Source organism: Daphnia pulex, chromosome 4, assembly GCF_021134715.1.
Source record: "Daphnia pulex isolate KAP4 chromosome 4, ASM2113471v1".
Classification (NCBI taxonomy): Eukaryota; Metazoa; Arthropoda; class Branchiopoda; order Diplostraca; family Daphniidae; genus Daphnia; species Daphnia pulex.
This window is the reverse complement of record NC_060020.1, coordinates 8,094,454-8,119,638: the sequence shown is the minus strand read 5'-3', so window position 1 is coordinate 8,119,638 and position 25,185 is coordinate 8,094,454. Positions and strand designations below refer to the sequence as shown.

Below are 25,185 nucleotides of genomic sequence, written 5' to 3'. Positions count from 1 at the left end.
GGCAACGAGGTACAGTGATTTTTTCATTTTCACAATTACCTAGAATTGCTGACTGCATCGATGAAGAATCCCTCTTCGTCCGTCCATGGATACTCGAATTCTTCGTCGACGTCCACCTACACCTGCACTAACTATGACATGGTTGTCAACCAACAACAACCTGCAGCTGAACCGACGCTAACGTTGTCACTGCAATCAAACAATGACAAGGAACACAATGATATAATGAAAGAGTATGCCAACTTGGATGGGAAGTGGATTTATCCACAGAATAAATCGAATAACAACACGTCCAACTGCAACGTGGTCGCAAACGCAACCTCAATAAATGAAACTGACATGCGAGGCGCCACCAACCTCCTTAGTCTAATATTTACGCAAGTTTAGGATGAAGAAGTTCCAGAGAACGACGATCAGTCTTCAAATGAAGATAACACCGATGTTACACTAAATAACCCTCTTCGAATCACCTCTACCCCGCCTATCAGGGCATCAGTGAAGCAAATGCGCGATCAACATTCAAAGACAAAGGCCAACAATGTAACAAAGTTTATTTTCTTTTTACATGGATATGATTTCTTAGATTCTCACTGGCCTCGAGCGCTGCCAAAAGTTAAAGACGGGAACACCAAGAAAATAAGAGAAAAGGTAAAAGGAAACCCGCCCGACAAGGAAAATGCCGCGCCTAAGACTAACATCAACCCCGAAAAAAGAGATCAACCAACTTTCAGCCAATTCATAAGCGCTTCTGCTTCTAGACGCGAAACACAAATAACCAACAAAGAGAAAGATGTCGCAGCGAAGCAAAGAAAAGTAAATCATTTTTTTATTCATCAAAATTTCATTATTTATTAATCAACAAACACAGAAAATACGGAAACAACAAGCCAAGGCAGCAAATGAAGCAGCATAAAAAAACAACTATTACTTACACATTAGTCATCTCTAATTCGATGTTAAATATTATTTTTATTATTTTTATACAGAACAAAAAAACAAAAACGAAAAGCGCTCGAGGATGTAATTATTTTTCTTATCTTATTCTTCTAATATTATTTCTCTATTTTTTTATGTTGTTCTTCTCGATCTTTTATGGCAACAAACGTATACAGTTCGAGAGAAAAATCAGCGGCTTACCGAGACGAAAAAGCGAAATAAATACTAAGAAAAAAGAGCCCTTGGACTTCGAAAGCTCCAGCTCTTCCCAACAAGATGACTCCGATGACGAAGACTCAGAGGACAGCGACACCGCTGAACACGACGACGTCAAGGTAGTTATGAATGTAACTGAATAATAATTAATTTCGCGATAGGCGGCCGAAGCATGGAACCCTGTTGCACCTGATGGCTCGCATGAATTTTGTTATGTATGCCTAAACCAAAGAAACCCTATATCTTTGTGACAATGCTGACTGCGGCAAGGGCGTCCACTTGAAGTGTTGCAAGAAATTAGATGGTGAGTTCAAACCTCCTCGCAAGACTGTGTTTTCTACACGCAAAGAAAATAAATGGAAATGTCATTATTGTCTTAAACTGCGTACAGGCGACCCGGTAGCCGATGTCACTGCCCTGAACAACAGAAAAGCCACAACACATTACAGGGAGTTAGACTATTAGAAACAGCAAGCCTTTCCGTTCATCCTCGAAATGCTTTTATACCCAAACAAACTATTTTCGACAGATATCTTCTTGTTTTTTTATTCACACCCTAACCTTGCTTTGTCTAACAATCTGAATAAACAACCAATGAAAATATATAAGTTTTAAGCCCTAAGGAGTTGTCTGGGAATCTGTCATTGGTCGCATCTTTTTTTTTTTGGCGTAACGGATGGTCATTGAGAGTGTAACGGAAAGTAACGGGTAGACATTGGGAATCATTGAAAGCGTAATGGGAAATCATTAAGTAAATGACAGGATTATTGGTTGCATTTTTTCATTGGGAAACATTGGTAAACATTGGTAAACATTGGGAACATTGGTTACAAAATTACTGGTATCATTGGAAACATTGGTTAAATTACATTGTAAATCATTGCGAACATTGGCACACACTGGGGGAGATGTGTTCTCGTCGTGGTAATAAACATTAATAAAGATTGCCAATGTTATTTTAAAAAAGAGAGAGAAAATGAAAGAGGGGGGGGGAGGTAACATCGCTTTAAATCCATTATTTCTGCTTCGTGCTGGCAGTCTTCTGCTTCTTTGTAGGCTTACTGGAGTTAGCTTTTCCGCCTTCTGGTTGTTTGCGCTTGCTTGAGGTGATGCGCTTGATCTCCATTATTGGGTCAGAAGGTAGCTTGCTTGTTTCCTCATTACAGTAGTGGCAGAACCACTTACGCTTCGATGAATCAGGCAGAGCTAACCTCGACTTCGTCTTGGCGTTTTGCTTCACGCAACAATCAAGATGAGCTGCTTTGCCGCATCCGTCCTGGTCGCACACAAAGACTTCCTTGCCGTGCATATCTAGACACACGTAGCAGAAAGTGCAGATGCCTTCTTCATCGACAGCAACCCAAGCCGCAGCTTCATCACGATCGGGGACGCATTCAGTGAGACTTATCTCAGAATTCAAATCATCTTGTAACTCATCTTCTTCGTCGTCGTCCTCGTCATACCTCTTTGCTTTTATTGTTGGATTCGTTGTCGGTGTTGGTTGGCGTATCCTTGAAAAGATTCATGCTAATCTCCGATGGTGTTTGAACAACTGCAGCGAATTTAGATGGTCTATAAGAGTTTGACACTGGCGGGGGTGAAACTGTGTATAGAGAGGGATAGGGATATGGAGCGGAATGTGATGAGCTGACAGAGTTCACGGGAACAGACGAAGATGATAACGAAAGGTCGATGCCAGAAGATGTACCAGACGATCTGGCCAAATCAGAAGAAGATGACGAGGACGAGGAGCTCGAGGTCGTCGAAGCTTTCATTGTTTCGATAATTTTTTTCAGTCTAGCTATCTCGTCTTTTCCTGTAAGTACCTTTGATGTTTGCGCAGCACTAGCAGCTTGAGCTTTTACTTCCTTTGTTTTTTTCGAAACCTCTCGATTGCTGCTCGTCGTTTTTTTGGATCTGTTTTGGTGGACTTCGTAGGAACACGAGTCTTTGAAGGAGCACTGCTACTCTCCGTCTTATTTTTGGGAACTTTCTCTGGTTTCGGGTCAGACTCTTTGTCAGATTGTTTCTCTTCGCGATCGACTTTTTCCATCTCTCTTTTGCGAATATTCTCGAGTAAAATTCGGCGATGTGGATAAGACTGAATGACTTTGGATGCATCATAGTACTGAGTGAACACACTCTTCAATCTATGCTCGAGAAACATGGCTGGCGTTGCTTCGGCGATAACATTACAGTATGAAATGTAATCGAATTGAAGGGCTGCGTGATGCTGCAAAGTAACCGGGTCCCATAGATTGCCAGAAAATAATTGAATATGATGTCGATCCTAATTATCAATATGACTCGAAATAACTGTTATCACCTTCCTCATCGTGTCAACTGGGAGAAATACGTTCCTGTCCTCGAGCCATATGATGAGGTCGTGGTTGTGAAACTTTGATACCTTTCTTTTCACATGGTCAAGATTCGTGTCGTACTGTTTTCCACCACCGTCAAGGATAAAATGAAAGACCCAAAATGAAAGAAAGGCCAACTGCTTCATAGAGTACTTTGAAGTTGAAAGATTTTTTAGTCTGATAAAGAAAAATTATGAAACTAATTAGACATCAAAAATACTTTCTGGGTTTCTTTGTTTTTTTTCCGGGCTTCGAGTATTTCTTTGTAGTTCGTTGTTCGACTTTGTCTCCGTCGTCACTGTCGTTGGCACTTTCGCTTGCGTTTGGTTCGAATGGTAGATCATCGTCTTCGATGTCATTCGTTTCGATGATGTTGAAATTCAAATCAATATTGGTGGCACTATGCGATACGTCTTCGTCGTTCTCGTCTTGTTGCTGTACGATGTTGTCAAGTGCAGTTTGCTCGAGCTTTTTTGAAAAAGACTCTACTTGTGGTTCTGTTGTGGGTGACAGTGTCTTCATTGGAGTGCTTTTTGCGGCAGCGCTCATCAACAGCTGAAATAAATTAATCGACGTATGATTAGGTAAGTTCATATTAGGTGTGACAGTTGCACACGACGACTGGTTTGGTCTTCGAGGAGTTTCAGAATACAAAGAGTACGCATTACTGCTAATTGGAGGTTGCTGTTGCGTAGGTTGTGTATTATGTTCGGGATTGCTAACAATGATTGTCGATGTCAGCAATTCATGATTGCTGACACTGGTTGTCGATGTGAGCTGAGGTTGCTGTGATGATAGCTGACTCGATTCTTGATTGCTGACACTGGTTGTCGATGTGAGCTGAGGTTGCTGTGATGATAGCTGACTCGATTCTTGATTGCTGACAGTGGTCGAAGCGTCATACGTGTATGCTTCGTTGCTACTTGATCTTTGTCGGTAGGGAGTAATTGGGAATGATATGATAGGTGGCTTCGTGGTAGAGACTGCACGTTGTAATGCTAGCGCAGCTTGCGCAATGACAGGATCATTATTGTCCTTCATCATGCTCATGAACAGTTTCACAGCGGGATTCTCCGCCAGAAGTGCAGGGTCATTTGCCTTTGAAGGAGTCATTTCTTGGATAACTACACGGCTTATCGCAGCTACATCTAGACTCGTTTGTTTTGGGTCTACTAGAAAACATTAGCAACACATAATATACTTACGGACTACGTCACTGGCAAACGTATTAGCAGATCCCGTAGAGTTATGTAAAGAGTGACCAGGTGTGTGTGAATCACCTGAGCTATCAGATATCAGAAGATGACAATAAAGCGTCTTTGGGTCAGCGAGTTAGTCGAAACTACAGGAAACTTACCAGTCGGGAGTCTGGTCGAAAACCATGTAGACGGGAGCACGCCTTGGACCAAGCAGTCAATGCCATGTTGCAGGTTATGTGAAAGCGTCGGGGGAATGGAAGACATAGGACTTAAACGATAGATGAAAACTGAGAATATGACAAGGAAACATAGTAAAACACAAAGAAACAAAAATTGTCATATAAAAAGGTAGCCAGTACCCAATGACAAGTTGTTGCCAATGACAATGCGACACCAATGTTTTTTAACATAAGTAGCGAGCGCATAGGTAACATATGTCATGGCAGGTCGAAATGTATTTTCTTCTCTATTCGGCGAGAACCAACTATGGAGGACATACACAGTGCGCAACTTCTCGTCGGTTGCTGTTCATCCAAAGGTCTTCGAATTTTATATGCAATTTTGAGGTGTTCCCATCCTTCGTGACCCGTAATCAGTTTTCGTTTTTTTTTATTTTTTTTTCAGACTAGAGCTATTTCATCTCCTCTATTACCTACGAGTATACCCAACTTCAAGTCAACGCGGATTTTTATTTGGCAACAAGACTGGCTATAGTGACCTTCTCGCAAGATTCCACTCTCAAATGAAGTACCTCATCTCAAAAACCGATTATGTCCAACATTGGAAACTTCAGCGTTTTTCTAGAGATAACATTTTGCCACATTTCATGTCTATCTTCACAACCGGCTGCGTCGATAGCGTCGACATCACAACCAGAAAACCAAGCAACTCCAAATTACGGTCTTCGATTTACACCGGCAAATCTAAAACATGTTGCATAAAATGGCAAGTGATATGTGACAATCTAGGTCATATTATACAAGTAGACGGTCCTTTCTATTCTTTAGATTACGACGGTACAATTTGGGAGCAGACTTACCCCAATCTCGATCTATGGGTTGGAGTGAGTAACGACAATCCAGAGCACGCCAATAGATACGAGGTCATCATTGGCGACAATCATTATATGACTGGGACGCAATGCGCAGTGCCTATTAAAAGAAACAATCGCTCAAAGCTTGATCCGATCGAGGAGCAGTAAAACAATTTCATCGGCAGCGTCAGGTCAACAATCGAGCAGGTCTTCGGATAACTCAAGACATGGGCTATAATCAGCTCTGTATACAGAGGAATGCTGTTACACGACAATGGATACTCCTTCCTTTCGACCGCTTTTTTACTATGCTGTGAGCTATACAACGCTCGTTTTACAATCCTTGGGCACAATAAACGTGAGATGAAAGTAGTATTGCGTGATTCTGACGGTGTTCCTGTCTGTCCTCCTCCCAATCTTACACCCGCTAATCTTACGTTACGAGACAATATTCACGCGCAGTTATCGAGATACAAGACCGTATCTAACAAGCCTTTTTATCGTTCTGAAGACATAGACTCTAAAAACGAGATAACAACATTCAAAACAACTGATCCAATATGGATGTTCCATGAACCGTCTCAAGATTTCATTAAAGGCAATATAACTGGATGTCTAAACGGTTTATTCTCTGTTCGCTCTTCTAACAAAAAAATGGCATTTACCTCTATAAAGCCTACCAATCTATTCAAACGAAATAAATCTGGCAACAGCAAACCAAACATCGCCGAACATGCAGCGTCGGTTCTGTACCCAATGGCGGACGAGCATCTTCTTTCAAATAATTCTTTTGACGTTGAAGTCAAACATGATCACACGAGCGATGCATTACAAACGAATAATGCCTCAGTGGAAACATTAATCGATCAACATTCAATGAGCTCCCAAAGCTCACTGACCCATTCATTCGATAAACTCAACGAACAACCTGATGACTACATGCAATCGGAGATGACACATTTAGACGAAGAATTTCTCGAAGAAATGGGTCTTGACCAAATCTCTGATTTTGCCGAATCCGACGACGAATACGAGGAGCAACCAGATCATCATCTCACACAGGACTTGAAGCACGACGATCTAAATCCCTGGCAGACTATCTTAACCATACCAGAGCGTAAAGTAATCTGCAGTACTGCGTCGTCATCTGTCGAAATATTCAGAAAGGATGCGGAGTTACTTCTACCTGGTCGGTGGCTAAATGATCAAATCCTTAATTTTTTCATCAAGAACGGCAACAACTACAGACTAGATGAAGATGAAAAATACGAATCTTGTCGTAGTGCTTACATGTGCAATACGTGGTTCTTCTGCAAACTGGCGAATGTTTCTCGACGTGGTGAATTGGGCACATAAATTACAACTCAGTACGCCGTTTTTTCAGAGTCGAGGGAGTTAGACCATGGACTCTGGACTGCATCTGCATACCTGTTCACCTTGGCAACAATCACTGGATATCCGCAATCATTGAGAGAAAGGAATCGCGAGTATTACTGATAGATTCTTTTTCTGCTGGAGATCCTGATGAGAAGCTTGTACGCAAAATAGGTGATTATCTAACGAATTAAAAACAAATAAATCTTGGATTGTCGATCAAGGACACATTTTCTACATCGAAGACCCTTTCGAACGAGAGCAGACGATGGAGGAACTCAATTCCTTTATCGAGTCTCCGCCAGATTGGAAGATACAACTTGCTAGGTACTGGACACGGGACAACGACAACGACTGCGGTTTGTACACGCTTCTAGCAATGTTCATACACTTCGTCGGGATTGGCAGAGAAACTCTCCCAGACGACAACGAAAAAGCATGCGAAGCTGTTTCATCATTTCGCTCAATGTTGCTGAATTTCTTCTGTTTCAAGTATATGACTAAGTCAAATGAAGACCTCGACCCATTCGTTGCAATTGATTTACTGTATTAAACCCTAATTAAAATGAGAAAAATAATATATGATTTTAACTTAAGCAAAAAAATCCACATTTTTTACTGGTATCATTGGTAACATTGGCAGTAAATCATTGGTAACATTGGCAGCAAATCATTGGTAACATTGGGAACCGATGACAGCACATAACACAACGAATGTGCACAATTTTGTCGCAATGATCATTGGTATCATTGGTAAACATTGCGGAAAAAACAACGATATTTTAACATTGGACCCAGGCCGTTACGTCCACTAGTCACTGCGCGCGACCACACCACTGCGTAGCCCGACCCATGCGCTATCCAACGACCACATAAAAAGCTTGGCCAACTTGTAACGGCTACGTCCAGTGCCGACACTTGATCCCAGACAACTCCTAAATAAGCCAAATAAGCGTGGTGCCACAAAATACAAAATATCTGTCATTGGTGCCATCGCTGAGCCGTTACCGGTGCCACAAAATTTTTCCTCGGTGCCACAAAGTGGTGCCACAAAACGGCGGTGCCAATGATTGGTGCCATTGGGCCGGTGCCAATGACAGATTTTAGCACAACTCCTTGATCAATCCAAGGCTTCAAATGAGGAACGAGGTAAATGCGTCTCGTAATATGGAAAAGGAACACCAATAACTCGTCGAGTGGTCGGCGTTGCAATAAGAGTTTCCAGAGTGTGGATTCGAGAGCGTAGTATGATCTTTAAAAATCAGCGTAGTATGATGAAAGGGAGGGTTTGAATGCATCTCCGTAACGACGGGATGGTATAGTTACAACGATAAGACCCCGTAAGATTGCGTGATATCCCGTAATGAAAACATAACGTTATACCGACTTTACGCGACGGGAGTGTCAAATTACAACGATGTGCCCGTAAAGCAGAGTGGTCACAAATCCTTAGGGTTTTTAGGGTTATTTATGGTTGTTTAGGGTCATACGTGAAAGTTTTTGGGTTATCTAGGGTCATTTAAGTTTAAAAATAAATAATAAATTAAAGTTAACTTTTCTTCCGTTATCTGCTTTTTTGGGTAACCACGACACTTAATCTGTACCTTCGCACAACTTCTTTTAATGCGGATACAGATGATTTCTATTATGCTACATAAAACAACATATGTTAGATTATATGAACGTCAGATATATATGAGTGCCAGAAGGTAATACTTTACCCTTCAATTTCATAGCATTTGTAAACGGTTACAGCTCATTTCCTCTGGAGTTGTCTGGAAGTACGTCATTGGTAAGCGGATTTACTGGTATTTTTTCAATTACTGGTTAGCTGGTAAGCGCACTGGTAAGCGCACTGGCGGCGACTGGTAGAATGACGCGTTTACTGGTCAGCTGGTAAGCACGGTAAATTCACTGGTAAGCACTGGTCAGCACGGTAAAAAAAACACTGGTAAGCACTGCTTTATATTCAAAATAAAAACAAATTAAATGCGAGGCTTTATAAGACGTATATCAAACAACATATAAAAAAAGAAATATAGAGCTGATGAGAGGCCCAAAATGAGACTGGTATATGCAGATTGCACTGGCGCCGTGATAGTTCGATGGAGCACTGCATGTTTAACGACGCGCTTTTGTAGACTTCTTCGATTTGACTTGTTTTTTTTCTTCTTGTTTTCTTCTGCCAGGTTTTCGAAAGCCTTGATTGGGTTTTCGACGAGGTCAGGGAAATTTCGACAGCAGTGGCACATCCATTCAATTGAGGAATTCGGTACTAACGTCGTTTTGACGTTGTGCGCTTTGTCGAGTTACTTGCAGCAATCTAGATGGATCGCCATTTGACATCGTTGTCACAGTAAGAGACCGGGATTCCTTTGGCATCCAAACAATGGTAGCAAAACATGCAGTCTCCGTTTTTTTCCAGTGTTGATACCATTTGCTTCAGCTTTGCCAGTTGCTCTTCTGGTGAAAGGCCAGTCAAAGTACTCAAATCATTTCCGTTGTCTGTGTCCACTGGCATGTTCATCATTTTCGCAACTCGTTCTTGGGTATTTCGTCGCGGTTGCACTGGCTGATTAGCAGCAACTGGTTTCTTGGCTGGTGACTCATGTGGAGCTAAGGCTTTCCCATTATTCGACTTTTTCTTTTTCTAGAAACTGCTGGTTGACTTTCGGCTTTGTTTGAGCCAACCTCCGGCTCCTTTCGCTTTAGTTTCGGTTTTTTTGAGGTGTCGACTTCGCCAGTTCGCATTTGATGGAGTTGAGCTCTTCGTCTAGCAAACGACTGTTTGGTTTTGTTTGGGTTGTAGCTGTCGGAACCAAACAGTAAGGATTTTGCTTGAGAGGAAAGACATCGGCGTCGCGACTTCAACTGCCTTACCGAATTGAACAGATTTGGCTTGGAATGCGGCGTGATTCGAGTTGGTTACTGGGTTCCAGGAGTTGCGATGATAAAGGTCGAGATAGTGTCTTTCCTGATAGATAAAAATATAATGAATTAGATAAAAATATATTACGTACCACTCGCCAGTTGTATTTTAGAAATATTTTATTATCCTCTAGCCAGATTTGGAAGTCCTCGTTGTGTGTCTTTTTGCTTTTGCTGAGGATGCCATTTATTTTATCTTTGTAGGATAGGCCACTGGGGTCGTCGTGAAGTATGTGATGATAATTTAGAAAAGAGAAAAAACTCAATTGCTCCGGTGTATAGCGGAAAGAGGAGAAAGAGCGATCCCTTCTAATGTAAAAGATGTTAGTTGTGCTCGTAAACGCTAACAAGAATACTTATTCGAATTCTCATGATGATCTTCCTCTTCTGATGAAACTTTAATGTCTTGCACTTCAATGTCGTCATTGTTAACGCCGGATTTATCTAAAATTTTTAATTTGTCATAATGAAAGATCAAATAATACCTTCGTTGATGTCGCAGGTTTGCATTACATCTAGCAAATTGACGTTATTTGTCTTATTGCCTTCTGCATTTGAAAACATTTTGGTGGATTGACTCTGATTAGTTGAAGATGGCCCAAGAGACACGAGAGTCGCTTTGCCAGTGCCGCGTCACCTCGTAATATATAATATGGATTATGACTGGTAGCATTTCCGTATTGCATATGCTCCAGTGTTTGAAGAGGGTGACGATGACTAGTCCAATGGGAGTTGTCGCCAAACTGGTTTGGTGAATGGTTTCTGATGTCTCCAGTGAACGAGGTAGGTGTTTGCTGTGATTTACCACCAAAGAGTGGCTGTTTCGGTTGTGAGTTCATATAAACTTGCAGTTGGTTATGCTGTGAGTTTCCATATAACTGGTCAGGCTCTTTATTAACGTTCTGTTGAGATTGGATAGCAAATGGATGCATAGCTTGCGATTGGACATTGCTATTTACTGGTGTACCAAAATGCGAAGAGTTGATGAATTGCTGACTAGGTTGCTGTAATTGCAGGTTTTTATTAACTGGTGCATGATTTTGTGGCATGTTTGCGTTAAAGCAGCCACTGCCATGTCGAAGCAACTGGGTGTTGTCGTTTGATGGTGCTGCAAACTGCTGCGTGACTTGAGTATTATTGCCAGTGCCACTGCCACTGAAACCTGATTGCAGCTGGGCGTAATTGGTAGATGACGTGTGAAAATTATTGCCAGTGCCAGTGAAACCTGATTGCAATTGGGTGTAGTTGTTAGACAATGATTGAGAAATTTGCGTGACTTGAGTATTATTGCCAGTGCCAGTGAAACATGATTGCAACTGGGTGTTGTTGTTAGCGAATGATTGAGAAATTTGCGTGAGTGGAATATTCATATTATTACCAGTGCCAGTGAAACCTGATTGCTGCGGCGAACAGGAGACATTGGATGATCTAAGAGACGCGAGTAACGCCTGTGGCGAAGTGTTTGAGGATGCAAGTATCTCTAGAATCTCGCGTAAACCAGGTTGATTAGTAACTTGCAACGCATTAAAATCTTGCTCGTGTTTCAAATCTTGCTCATGCTTTGGGTCTTTGGACTATTTTGAAAATGGAAGTAAGGGCAAAAAATTTGTCCTTACTACAAACAAATCTCCTGGTGGATCAACTGGATTGGTCTGGGAAACTTGTATAACTGGCGTTGCTTGAGAAGGGGTAGACACCATGACCACATCTGGAAAAAGCTCGCTCCCTCCGTCCGATTTCCTGCTCGTTTCATCTCCACCCTTTCCGATATGACCTTCGAGAGTGCACTTTACCAAGACATTCTCTTCATGTGTAGACGCAGGGTTGAGATTGCTGTCCAACCTAAAAACAAAAATAAGTTATAATGGCAAACTTGATAACAGACTTGATAACAATGAACTACGATAGAATAAATAAAAAATAAGTACACTAACCAGTATACCACTTAACCAATGACGTCCTGCTTGCCAGTGATAAGATTAACATATGTGAGCGCAGCTCCAACATATGATAAAATAATTTTCCAGCTTTCAAAACTGATCTGGGTGAATGCGGCAATGCAGAATCTGTTCTGTAATCTATTCGGAGCAGATGAGCTGTGATGGCGCCAATACACTTCCAGAAACTTTTCATCTGTGGCATGCCACCCGGAGGTATTTGAGTACTACTCTCAATTCTGTGGGTACCGATACTTAAGGATAAGTAAAGTTTGTTTCTTTTATTTTCCTAACCATTATTACCCCTACCCGCTCAGACAAGAATTATTCGAACTACTTTATTTCCTTCGAGTTTATCCAACGACAAGCCAGTGCGGTTTTCTTTTCGGTAACAAAACCAGTTACAGCGACATGTCGAAAAGATTCCACGACCAAATGGAATATTTAATTTCGAAGACGAGATTCGCCGAGCATTGGAATCTCCAACGCTTCTCGGCTGATAATATGCTCCCGCATTTTTTTCTATATTCACCAATGGCAGCGTCGACACGGTTGATGTAATTACCCGAAAGCCCGTAGACTCTGCGCATCGTAACTCTATATATACTGGCAAGTCTAAGACATGTTGCTTGAAGTGGCAGGTTCTATGCGACAACATGGGCCACATCATCCACGTCACTGGTCCGTTTTCGTCTCTTGACTACGATGGCCACATATGGAATGACTCTTATGAAAGCATTGGTTTGTGGAATGGTGTTGACGAGAATAACCCAGAACACAGCAAAAGATTCGAAGTGTTTTTGGGTGACAATCACTACATGAATTCACCGCATTGCGCTGTCCCCATAAAAAAAGACAACGGAAAGCTTGACGCAACAGAAACACAGTACAATAACTATTTCGGAAGCACAAGATCAACAGTAGAACAAGCTTTTGCATATCTCAAGACATGGACTATTATCAGTGGTGTTTATCGTGGCCTACTCATGCGCGAAACTGGCTACAACTTCCTTTCGACTGCCGTCAACTTCTGCTGTGAATTATATAATGCTCGTTTCACAATTTTAGGGACAAAGAAACGCGAGATTCGAGTCTATGCCAGAGACGAAACTGGTGTGCCCTTATGCCCACCTCCTAATCTGACACCGGAGAATCTTCGCGTAAGACTCAACATCCACAATCAATTATCGAGATTCAATAAATTATCTGAAGAAATATTCTATCTTTCAAAAGACATCGACTCGCGCAACACCAGTTCGTCTTTCAGCACTGGCGCCCACGTATGGGTGTTAATGGAAAACCAACAAGACTTCATTAAAGCCAATATAACCGGGTGTGTCAATGGCCTGTTTTCAATCAGATCTGCAGACAAAAAGTATGCTGCGACTGGCACTCCTCCGTCACTCGTGTTTCCACGGGTAAAGAACTCCATCGACAAACCAATCATTGAACACTTCGTCTTATCAGCTCAAGCGTCGATACCTTCCAATGACGTCATGACCGACAACGCCAATTTCAGTCATTCAACGTCTACCAGTAGGTTAACGGATGCCAGTCACGAAGACGAAGCCAGAGCACCCATCACCAATGCATGGCCTTTAAACGATGATCACGGAGATTCTAGTGAAGACGAGGTATTCTTCCTCGATGAAGAATTTTTAGATGAAATGGGAATCGCAGTCGATGGTGAAGACGATGAACGCCCTGACTCTGATTCAGACGCGGATGATCCGTCGACAGCGATAGACATTGAAGTCGACGACGAATCTCAACACGACCAATCAGTGGAAGTCGAATTACAACAGGAATGGCGAAAGTTTTCAGAAGTTAAGCCGCTATCAATATTATGCACATCTCACCGAGGAGACATCGAGCTAACCAAAAGAGACGCAAGCAAGTTGTTAGACAGACACTGGCTAAACGACCAAATCATGAACTTCTTCACTCAGAGTTGCAATCAACATAACATTGAACAAGAGCTTACCAGTGCTGAGGACGTCAACCAACAACAATCATACATCTGCAACACTTGGCTATTCTCAAAATTTAGTTCAATGTCTAGCCACGGAGAACTAGGAAACTATAGCTACCACGGTGTTCGTCGGTATTTCAGACAGCAACCGAGGTCTCCATGGGACCTCGATATCATAAGCATACCAGTTAGTCTACAAGCGTCTTACTGGTTATGTTGCATCCTGAAGGTCAGAGAGAAGGAGCTGCTAATGAAGTTGTCTGGAAAAACGCCATTGGTACGCGCTTTTACTGGTATTTTGTCCGGGACTGGTACACTGGTACGCACACTGGTACGCAATAAATATTTTACTGGTAGAACGACGGATTTTCTGGTACACTGGTACACTGGTGAGCCACTGGTACACCACTGGTAAACACTTACTGGTACACTGGTTTATACCATCAAAAAATGGTTTAAAATTTTTTTTTAAATTTAATGTTTATAACATTTACATGCATTAAGATAATTAAAGAACTAGGTGAAAATCTGGGGCTGCGGCAGTAGCCAACACGATACAGTGTACCATATGCAAGAAGAATGCTAATTAAGTAGTCATGCATTCTATTTGGTACTGTTAATTGCGAACTCTCTTCGTTGGTCTTTGTTGGCTGCTTTCTTTTTTGGAGCTCTTCGAGGCCTTCGGTTTCTTCTTTGTGAGCTCCTTGAAGGCAGCGATCGGTTCCTTGATTAGGCCAGGAACTCCACCAATGCAATGATGACAGTACCACTTCTCATCAAAGTCGGGGAAAAGAGTTGTGAGCATCCGGATCTCCTTATCTTTCTGCACGCAGCACTCGTAGTGTACGGCATAGTGGCACTCTTCCGAATCACAGACATACACTGGTATTCCCTTTGTATCAAGGCATAAATAACTAAACAGACAGTCGCCCAATTCGTCAGTGGCTTCCCATTCGCTGTTTTCTTCGTTGGCGTGCGCCAGTGTTAAGTCGTAGTGCCCTTCTCCGTCTTCGTCTACTTCTCCGTCTTCATCTTCTTGCTGTTGTTCGGATTCCTCGCTTTGGTCCCAATCAGCATTTCTTGTTTTTTTCCTTGTGTTTTGGCTTCGAACTGTGTGTGATGATTCATAAATAAATAGTGAGCTAAATGAATAAAAATGAACCGCGTCAAGTTCTTTTTCTGCCTTGGACTTCTTCTTTGTTTTGTTCTAGTAATTGAAAAAATATTAGAAACAAATAATCATTAAACTCACCTCTTTTTGGATCTGTTCTCTTGTAGCCGAGGAACTCATAAAAGCTTTAAAGTTGCCGCCCGTAACAACTTTGACATTTTGAATGTTCTTCTTCGAGACATTCTCAGGTGCGAGTCCTGTGCTCATACTGGCTACTCTTTGAAGTGGTGTGATTTTTGACTTTGTTGATTGTGTCTTGGTTTGCGGGGGAGGAATGACCGAAGCGGAAAGAGATGCCAGTGCCTGCATTAATAAGATAAATATCATCATTTAGAAGTGCTTACGTTCTTCGATTTTGCGTTGGAATTGGGGTCTTTGTCATCAGTATCGTGATTGTCGAATATGGCTTTGCTGATGGTCGACGGTGTCTCGATGGCGCCAGTTGAGTTAGGCTTGTTTCGTTCCTCTACGAAAATAATTTCAAAATTAAATCTGATAACTAGTGCCTACCAATGCGGCGCTGGATAGCTTCAACCTTCTTCTTATATTCGTCAAGTAATTGCTCATCCGATGACGTTTCTGAAGAAGCAAGCGCAGTTAGGTCTGACGTGCTCTGTTGAGTCATTGCGGCGACTTTATCCTGCTTGGAAATAGCAGGAATAGGAGGCGGAGGGACAGACATTGGAGCGGGCTTACCATAGTTTGCGCGGTTTCTCAGTACCTGTTTGGTTTCGAGTTTGATGGCAACTCTAGTCGGGGGCGCCGGCTCGGGTTGGTCACCTGTCGCCGGAGGTGTCAGTAAAAGCTGCAAGCGCTTGCGTCTGGTGGGGAAAGATTGCGTCGTGGCATTTGGCTTGTACAAGCCATTCGTAAAGAGAGTGGGAATTTTGCTTTTCAAGAACGCCGTCGGCGTTGAGTCGTCGACGGCACTGGCAAATAGTTTGAATCTTCGTTGGAACTCTGAATGAGCTGAGTTTTTCAATGGGTCCCACTGGTTCGAAGAATAGAGGTTGAGGTCTTTCCTAAAGGTTAAATGGTATCAGAGTATACAAAATAACAACTTACTACTCTCCATTTATCCTTGAGGAAAACTTTGTTATCTTCCAACCAAATCACAAAGTCCTCGTTGTGGTACTTTATCGATTTCAATGCAATGCGCTTAACCTTTTCTTCATAAGGTAGCCCGTGGGGGTTTGCGTGTAGTATGTGATGATACGCCAGAAATGAGAAGAAGCTGAGTTGCTCTGATGTGTAGCGGCTTGTCGGCCCTCGGTTCCTGTGTAGAGATAAGTGTTGAGACACATTTTTTTTACCGTCGAGATCTTCGAACTGGTGCGTTGTCTAGAGGTTCTTCCTCTTCTCCATTTTCCTCGTCGGCCCCCTCGTACTCTTCGTCGGCATCTCCATTTTCATCTTCAGCGTTTTCGTCGATTGAGTCATTTTGCATCATCTGTAGCAAAGACACTCCACTGCTTGGTGTAAAACTGGTACTGAAACCAAAGCTTGTGGTTGACTGGTTAACCGAAGGTTGGGACACTGGTGCTGAAGTGGCACTGGAGCTGGTGCTGGAGCTCGTGTTTGACTGGGTAAGCAAATTTTGCTGGGCTTGAGTAATGACAGGAAATGTTCCAAAAGCATTATTAGAAATGGTTTGTTGAAGACTCGAATTTGCAAGCATCTGGAGCAACTGAATGACGGCGGGTTGAGAAACATTGGGTTGAGCAACATTGGGTTGAGCAAAATTGGTTGAGCTAGGCTGAGGCAACACAGAAGTATTGGGTTGGGCAAAATTGGTTGAGTTGGGCTGAGGCAAAACTGAAGTAATGGGTTGGGCAAAATTGGTCAAGTTAGGCTGAGGCAAAACAGACGTGTCCTGGGTACCATGAAAAAATGAAACGATGGCCTCTCTTACATTGGAAGTGTTCTCAGACTTGTTTTCAACGTGTCCCATGCAAGCATCCTGTCTCTCATCGACGGGATTGAACTCTGACGATTCTCCCGTAGTAGCTCTACTGGGCGAACTTTTATTTTCCTCGTCAAGTGTAGACGCAGGGAGCATGGTTAAATTTTCCATTTAAAATTTTTCAGATAATGACACTAAAAAGAAAACCATACTTGAACGAGAATTTATGAAGCTAAGAAAGATTAAGTTTCAAATAGCCAGTGTACCAGTGAGCCAATGACGTATTGCCTACCAGTGAACTTGAAGCGTACGACAAAGGAACAACAGATGTCAGCGCATATCCAACATATGTTTTTCTAAAAATACAAAACCCTGGAAGGACTCTGTTAGCACAACAATCATGCAGAATGTGTTCTCAAACTTATTCGGCGACGACGAGCAATGGCGACAGTACACTACTCGAAATTTTTCGTCAGTTGCATGCCACCCTGAGGTTTTCGATTATTATTCTCAGTTTTGCGGTGTACCTATTTTAAAAGACAAGTACATTGGCAAACTCTTTAATTGTTATAATTTATTAGACAAGACATATTCCAATTATTGTACTTTTTACGAGTGTACCCGACAACAAGCCAGTGCGGATTTCTCTTTGGCAATAAGACAGGCTACAGTGACATGCTCGCGCGATTCCAAGCTCAAATGGAGTATCTAATTTCAAAAACTAAATTCATCGAGCACTGGAATCGACAGAGATTCTCTGCAGAAAACATGCTTCCGCATTTTTTCTCTGTTTTCACGAATGGCAGCGTCGACACTGTGGACGTGACAACAAGAAAACCAACAGACTTTGCGTTTCGCACGTTCATCTACACAGTAAAGTCCAAGACCTGTTGCATAAAGTGGCAAGTTGTGTGCGACAACATGGGTCATATTATAAACGTCGATGGACCACATTCTTCCCTTGACTACGATGGGCACATATGGAAAGCCAGTCTCGAAGGACTTGGATTATGGAATGGCATCGACGAATCAAATGAGGAACATAGCAAAAGGTTCGAAGTCTACATTGACGATGGACACTACTCCACTGCGCCACATTGCGCTTCACCAATACCAAAACCCAAACCAAAAAACCAAACATTGCATCCATTGGAAACTGAGTACAACAATTTTTTAGGAAGTACAAGGTCCACAATCGAGCAAGTGTTTGGCTACCTAAAGACTTGGGCAATAATATCGGGAGTCTACCGCGGCATGCTTCAAAAAGACACTGGCTTCAAATTTCTTAACACGGCTGTTCATTTTTGTTGCGAGCTATATAATGCCAGATTCACTATAGTCGGTGGCAACAAACGGCATATACGCGTTTACGCTCGTGACGATGACGGCGTACCTTTATGCCCTCCCCCTAATCTGACACCAGAAAATCTTAGAATAAGATTCAACCTACACAAACAGCTCTCGATGTTCAACAAAATATCAAACGATGTGTTCTACCTAGAGGCAGATATCAATTCGAAGTGCACCAGTTCATCCTTCCGTACTGGAGATCATGTCTGGGTTTTTGTCGAGAGTATGCAAGATTGCATCAAAGCAAACATCACAGGATGCGTCAATAACCTGTTTTCAATCCGATCCGCCAACAAAAAACTTTGCGCCACTGGAGTAAAGCCATCAAATATTTTCCCGCGTGTTAAGAACTCCAGAGAAAAACCAATTTTATCTCAATACACCAATCCCGCTTCTCTAGTCTTGCCAGTCTCTTTTCAATCTGTTCACATAGATGATTTCAAACAATCTCCGAGCGAGTGTCCCACTGGCGACGATTGGCCGCCTGAAGCGGATGCCTCTGATAATGATTTAGTTCTACTTGACGACGAAATATTAAACGAAATGGGAATCGAAGACATTGACGATGAAGGAGACATCAACCAAGACGAAGAGGAGACCGGTGATTCTGAGCAAATGAACACTGGTGCCATGGAGGTATGCACGGAAGTCGAAGAAGACCTCGCTGAACAGTTATCTCAAGAAAATGAAAACCCTTGGCGCTGTTTTTCGACTATTGATCCCAAAACCATCATCAGCACATCTCATAACAGGGAAATCGGACTAACTAAAAAAGATGTTGCTACACTACTGGACAGACGGTGGCTAAATGATCAAATTTTAAACTACTTCTCCACTGGAATCAACCAATTTTTAAAGAACAGCGCAAGCGTCGACACTGGCGGCGGCAATTACACCAGTACTGGTAATGGGATTTCGACGCATATTTTCAATACATGGCTGTGCGTTAAACTTGGATCTTTTAACGTCCATGGAGAAATTGGCCATTACGACTACAAATCAGTGCGTCGGCACACTAAACTCGGAGGGATTACAGTGTGGAACCTGGACACAATGTGCATACCAGTTCATATCCGAAAATCTCACTGGCTTTGTTTCATTATTAAAGTGCCGGATAAGCAAATTCTAGTAATTGATTCGAAACCAGAATACACTGAACAGAAGACAGCCATCCGTATTGGGTCTTACTGCAGAAAATGGTTTAAAGACGATTTGAAATCTTCGGTGAAGTCAATTATCGATCCGTGTGACATGTCTTACATTCCCGACCCAATTCAGCGTGAAGCCTCTGTCCAAAAAATAAATTTTATGATCCGTGAATATGACATCGACAACTGGCCTGTAATACCAGTGACTTTCTGGCACCAAGGAAAACAAAATACTTGGAACTGCGGCATCTACACGTTAATGGCGATGACCTTTTTTTGCTATAGCCAACAGAACCACTTACAAACACCCGATTTATCTCAAGCCGATATCGACAAAGTGCGCCTACTCTTACTGAATTTTATAAGATATAAGTACTTGACCGAATCCGAAGAGGAATTCGACCCAAGTATATTATTCCATCCGAATATTTAATTGACACCATTATCTCTAAACACTTAGCTTGATTATGACAGTGCAACGTATCCACCAGTCGATGTAACTGGTGGAAAAAGTTAAATATATTAAACCAAAGTGTATTTGTAAATAACAGTCATGCATACCAGTAAATAAGTAAGCAGAGGTCGATGACATGAGGTGCGTACCAGTGTACACTGGTAAACAACTGGTACGCAAAGCGTCACTGGTACACCACTGGCGATCTTAGCCGTTACACACATATGACTGGTGCGTAGGGTACCACATACCCTACGCAACACGGCGATTCAGGAAATATAACAAAAATAGGGTATTAGGAAGGGGTCAATACCAGTGTACCACTGGCGCCAGTGTGCGCCAGACAACTCCAATTGTCGACTCGAAACCAGAGTTGACACCAGTACAAACAAGGCTGCGCATTGGACGCTTCTGTTTCAACTGGTTCAAGTCTGAGATGAATGCTTCGAAAAAATCAATAACCGAAGCTGGTGGTCCTCTTTACATCGCTGATCCAGTGAAACGAGAGGCGACAATGCAAAATATCAATATTAAACTATACGGAATCAACGACTGGCAGCTTCTACAAGTAACTTTCTGGCACCAAGGCGAACAAAATGAATGGGACTGCGGTATTTTGATGATGCTGGCTATGTTCTACTTCGCATCACACCAAAGCAACCAACTTCAGACCCCGGAACTAAACGAGGAGAAGGTGAAGCAAATGCGCCTCGTACTCTTGAAGTTTATATATTACAAGTACACAACGAAGTCCGATGAACACTTCGACCCAAACATCCTCTTCGATTTCGCAATTTAATTACTATCAATATACAATATTAACATAATTTTAGATATAATCATGTCCAAATACCAGTATAACCACTGGTATTGAACAGTATAACCACTGGTATGGAACAGGCGGATAAATAATACCGGTGACGCACCATGCTTACCAGTGGCGACTGGTATTTGACTGGTAAGCGCAGGACATTTTAACTCAACTGGCGCTATTAGCCGTTACGGTAAATTCACTGGTAAGCACTAGTGCCACACACTCCCCGCAACGTGGCGAATCCGAATCTGCAATAAAAAGGGTATAAAAAGTCCGTTTTACCAGCTGACCAGCGCCGCCAGTGCTCTCCAGACAACTCCATATATTTTTACTAACGGAACCTAATGAGTAAATTCACCGACAACAGGTTTGGCTTTTTACATAACGAGTTATAGTCGTTCAGGTAGTATCGACACGTTTCCAATATACGTTCGCCGTACGAAGAATAGAGTTATCAGAAAAGGGAATCAAAATGGAAAGTATGGAGTTGTCTGGAAAAACGTCATTGGTTAGCAAATTTACTGGTTTTTTTTTGGAAACCAGTGGAGTTGTCTGGAATTGACTGGAATCAGTGGTAGACTGGTAATTTTGTCGACCAAATACCCCATTTTTTCGATTTTCGGAATCGCCGTGTCACGGAGAGTGTAGCGCGCTACGCGCTACCAGTCAAATATGTGCCTACAGCTTAAGCGCCAGCGATGTGAAAATGACATCCACTTACCAGTGTTTACCAGTGTTTACCAGTGAAAATTGTCCGTCATCGACTTCCTGCTATTTATTACCCGTGCTTACCAGTGCACTGGTACTGGTATTTCACTGGTATTTAACTGGTATTATACTGGTATTATACTGGTATGGTTATTGTATTCAATTGAATGATTTAATTGGTAGTTTTATTTTAATTTAAAGTATAAAATCAAAAAGAACATTAGGGTCTAAATGCTCGTTTGACTTAGTAGTGTACTTGTAGTTAATGAACTTCAGTAAAACCATTCTCGCCATTTTGACGTTTTCTTCTGTTATTACTGGTAATTGCAGTTGATTCTTTAGGGTTGAGGAGAAGTAGAACATCGTAAGCAAAGTGAATACGCCGCAGTCCCATGTGTTATCCTCGCCTTGATGCCAGAAAGTCGTTGGTACAACTTCCCAGTCTTTCGCGGTACCAGTGTTATGAATCTGTATATTTATCTCGCGCACTAAGGTCTCGCGCTCGATTGGGTTGCCAACGTAGTATGGACCGTCTGCAGCTGTAATTTGCTTTAAGGCTGCTTTGAGTTCGTCTGTATACCATTTCCGGCAATAATCACCAATTCGTTTAAGAGATACCTCAGGCGCAAACTCCGGTAATGAGTCTATTACCAGTACAGTTCTTTCGGGTACTTTTATGACGCAACATAGCCAGTGAGATCTCTGAATGTGGATTGGCACACAGAACGTTTCGATTTGCCATGTCTTCGTACATTCGATTCTGAAATGACGCCTAACGGAGCTGAAGTTGTAGCGGCCAATCTCTCCGTGTGCTGAAGTGGTTGAAAGTCTCCGAAAGAGACAGGTGTTGCATAAATGGGTTTTGATTTGTATCATCGACTCTCCCGAAGTGTGTTGATTGACACTGTCAGAGAAGAAATTTATGATCTGATCGTTGATCCAATTTCTGTTGAGTAGTCGTTTAATGTCGCTTTTAGTGAGCTGTTCCCTTTCCGAGCTAGATGAACAAATGATAGCATCATCCTCGGCATCCGATATGATCTCCCAGGGATTTTGTTCAGATGAATCACCCGTTATCATGTCGCTTGAGTTGCTTTGCGTGTCGTTGTCGGCTTCATGCAAAGGAGGATCATCTGCGTCTTCCGCGTGTACGTCGTCCTCTTCCGGGTCGGACAAGCCGAGTTCGAAACGAAATTCATCGTCAAGGAACGATGTTTCGTTTTCCGAATCGGATATTTCGTTTTCATCCAGGTTCGATTTGGTTGCGTCGAATACTCTGTCGTATAACTCTGAGCATGTGAGATCGAATGATGGTACTTCAACATTGGATGCATTGGAACTGGTAACCATCGGAGCTGTATTATTAGGATATGCAGATGACACTGGTAACGACGAAGATGAACTGGCGGTGACTGGTCAGAGAATTTTTTAAATAAAAAGTATGAGGTCGTACCTGAGGCTGACGAGGTGTTTGCATTTTGAAAAAAAAGAAATTGGAATAAGACGTGATGGTATGACATAGTGAGCCAATACAGGTTTGTCTTTAGAGTTCTTTATACGTTTGTATATTAGCGACGGGCTTATGCCAGTGCGACAAAGTTTTTTGTCTGCGGATCTGATAGAGAAAAGGTCGTTTACACATCCTGTAATGTTTGCCTTTATGAAATCTTGTTGATCTTCGATAAAAAGCCACACATGATCGCCAGTATGGAAAGAGTCACTGGTATTTCTGGAGTCGATGTCGTAGGCAAAGTAAAATCGCTTGTACGAGACTTTATTGAATCGAGATAACTGGTTGTGTATGTTTAATCTGATTCTAAGGTTCTCAGGAGTGAGATTAGGAGGCGGGCATAAGGGTACACCGTCAGCGTCTCTTCCGAAAACTCTGATATTGCGTTTGTTGTTGCCGAGAATAGTGAAGCGCGCATTGTATAATTCACAGCAAAACATTATTGCTGTAGATAAAAATTTATAACCAGTTTCTCGACCAATCATACCTCTGTAGACGCCTCCAATGATTGCCCAGGTTTTAAGATATCCAAAAACTTGTTCTATAGTGGATCTCATACTGCCGCAGTAATTGTTATACTGAACCTCCATTGGATCTAAGCGAATTTTGTTTTGCTTGTTCACTGGTGTTGCGCATTGCGGAGCAGTCATATAGTGGTTGTCGCCAATGAATACTTCGAATCTCTTCGAGTGTTCCGGATTGTCTTCCTCCGTTCCATTCCAAAGACCAAGCTCCTCTACGCTATCCTGCCAGATGTGGCCATCGTATTCTAGAGATGAAAAGGGTCCGGTAACATGTATTATATGCCCAAGGTTGTCGCACAGTACTTGCCATTTAATGCAGCATGTCTTTGACTTGCCAGTGTATATTCACTCTCTGGTTTTCGAGTCACACGGTTTTCGCGTCGTGACGTCCACCGTGTCCACGCATCCGTTCGTGAATATCGAAAAGAAATGTGGAAGCATATTGTCGACCGAGAATCTTTTGCGATTCCAGTGCTCGGTGAATTTATTTTTCGATATGAGGTACTCCATTTGAGCTTGGAACTTCGCCAGCATATCACTGTAACAGGTTTTATTGCCAAAAAGGAAGCCGCATTGACGAGTTGTTGGGTATACGCGTAGATAGTATAGTAACTCGAATAATTCCTGTCTGTCGAGGAAAAATTTCGCAAAGTTAAAAGACTTGCAGTATTCTAACCATACTTGTCTTTTAATATTGGCACTCCGACGAACTGGGAGTAATAATCGAAAATTTCTGGGTGGCACGCAACCGAAGAGAAATTCCTGACAGTATACTGTCGCCACAGCTCGTCTTCACCGAAAATCGATGAGAACATGTTTCTCATGTCGGTGGTTCAAATAGACAAACCCGGTCTATTGTTTCAAGGATAAAAATATATCTTAACAACTCTGTTTATGTGCGTTAACATTTGTCAAGCTATCATTGGTAAGCCTGGACGTCATTGGTGCATTGGTTGACTGGTTAGAGCAGTTTCGTATTTATTTATTACGAAGTCTAGTTGTTAGTGTTCAAGTTTGTTTTTTTGTTTCGGTTGAATAACACCAAAACCAGGATGACCCCTATCGTTCCACTCCCTGCGTCCACACATATTGATGCTCCCTTGGAGTCATCTACAGGCGTGCTTGTGCAACGAATTGAATGGATAGGCCGTGTGGCTGTTTCCGCTCAATCGTCAACTTAAAGATTAATTTAAAAGCGTAAAGAATTGTATTGTTCACATTAGCTTACGTGACTACATGCGAAGCGCAAGACTTCTCTAGCATGAGACGGGTGAAAACATGAATATGGAAACAATAATGAAATGAAGAATAAACCCGAGAGGTGTGACAAGTGAGCCAGTAGTGAGACACTGAGCTACACAGTAACATTCTGCGACGGGTGAGTCAGAAAGACTGAACTAAAGAATGAGACTCTGCGTTGGGTTTTATACCGAAAACAAGTAAAGGGAAAGTGAGAAATAATAGGTCAAGAGAAAGGGAAATTGGTAGGTCACAACAGGTCACAAAAGAGAAAGGCACTTGGATCAACTTTGACCCAGATCAAAAATAGAAAGGCGCATCTCAGAATCCTTACACTTGGTACTGAAAACGTTTCCAACCAAGGAGAATCCCGAGATCACACCAAAGACCATGGCAGTGTATGATTTCA

At 42.2% G+C, this 25,185-nt stretch overlaps 1 long non-coding RNA gene across 1 annotated transcript; it reads left to right on the top strand.

The window, feature by feature from the left end:
* Nucleotides 1-813: 813 nt before the first annotated feature.
* Nucleotides 814-1,750, top strand: LOC124193222. The gene is made up of 3 exons (XR_006874120.1): nucleotides 814-1,020; nucleotides 1,113-1,456; nucleotides 1,544-1,750. It is a non-coding gene; the product is annotated as an uncharacterized LOC124193222 (long non-coding RNA).
* Nucleotides 1,751-25,185: the final 23,435 nt, after the last annotated feature.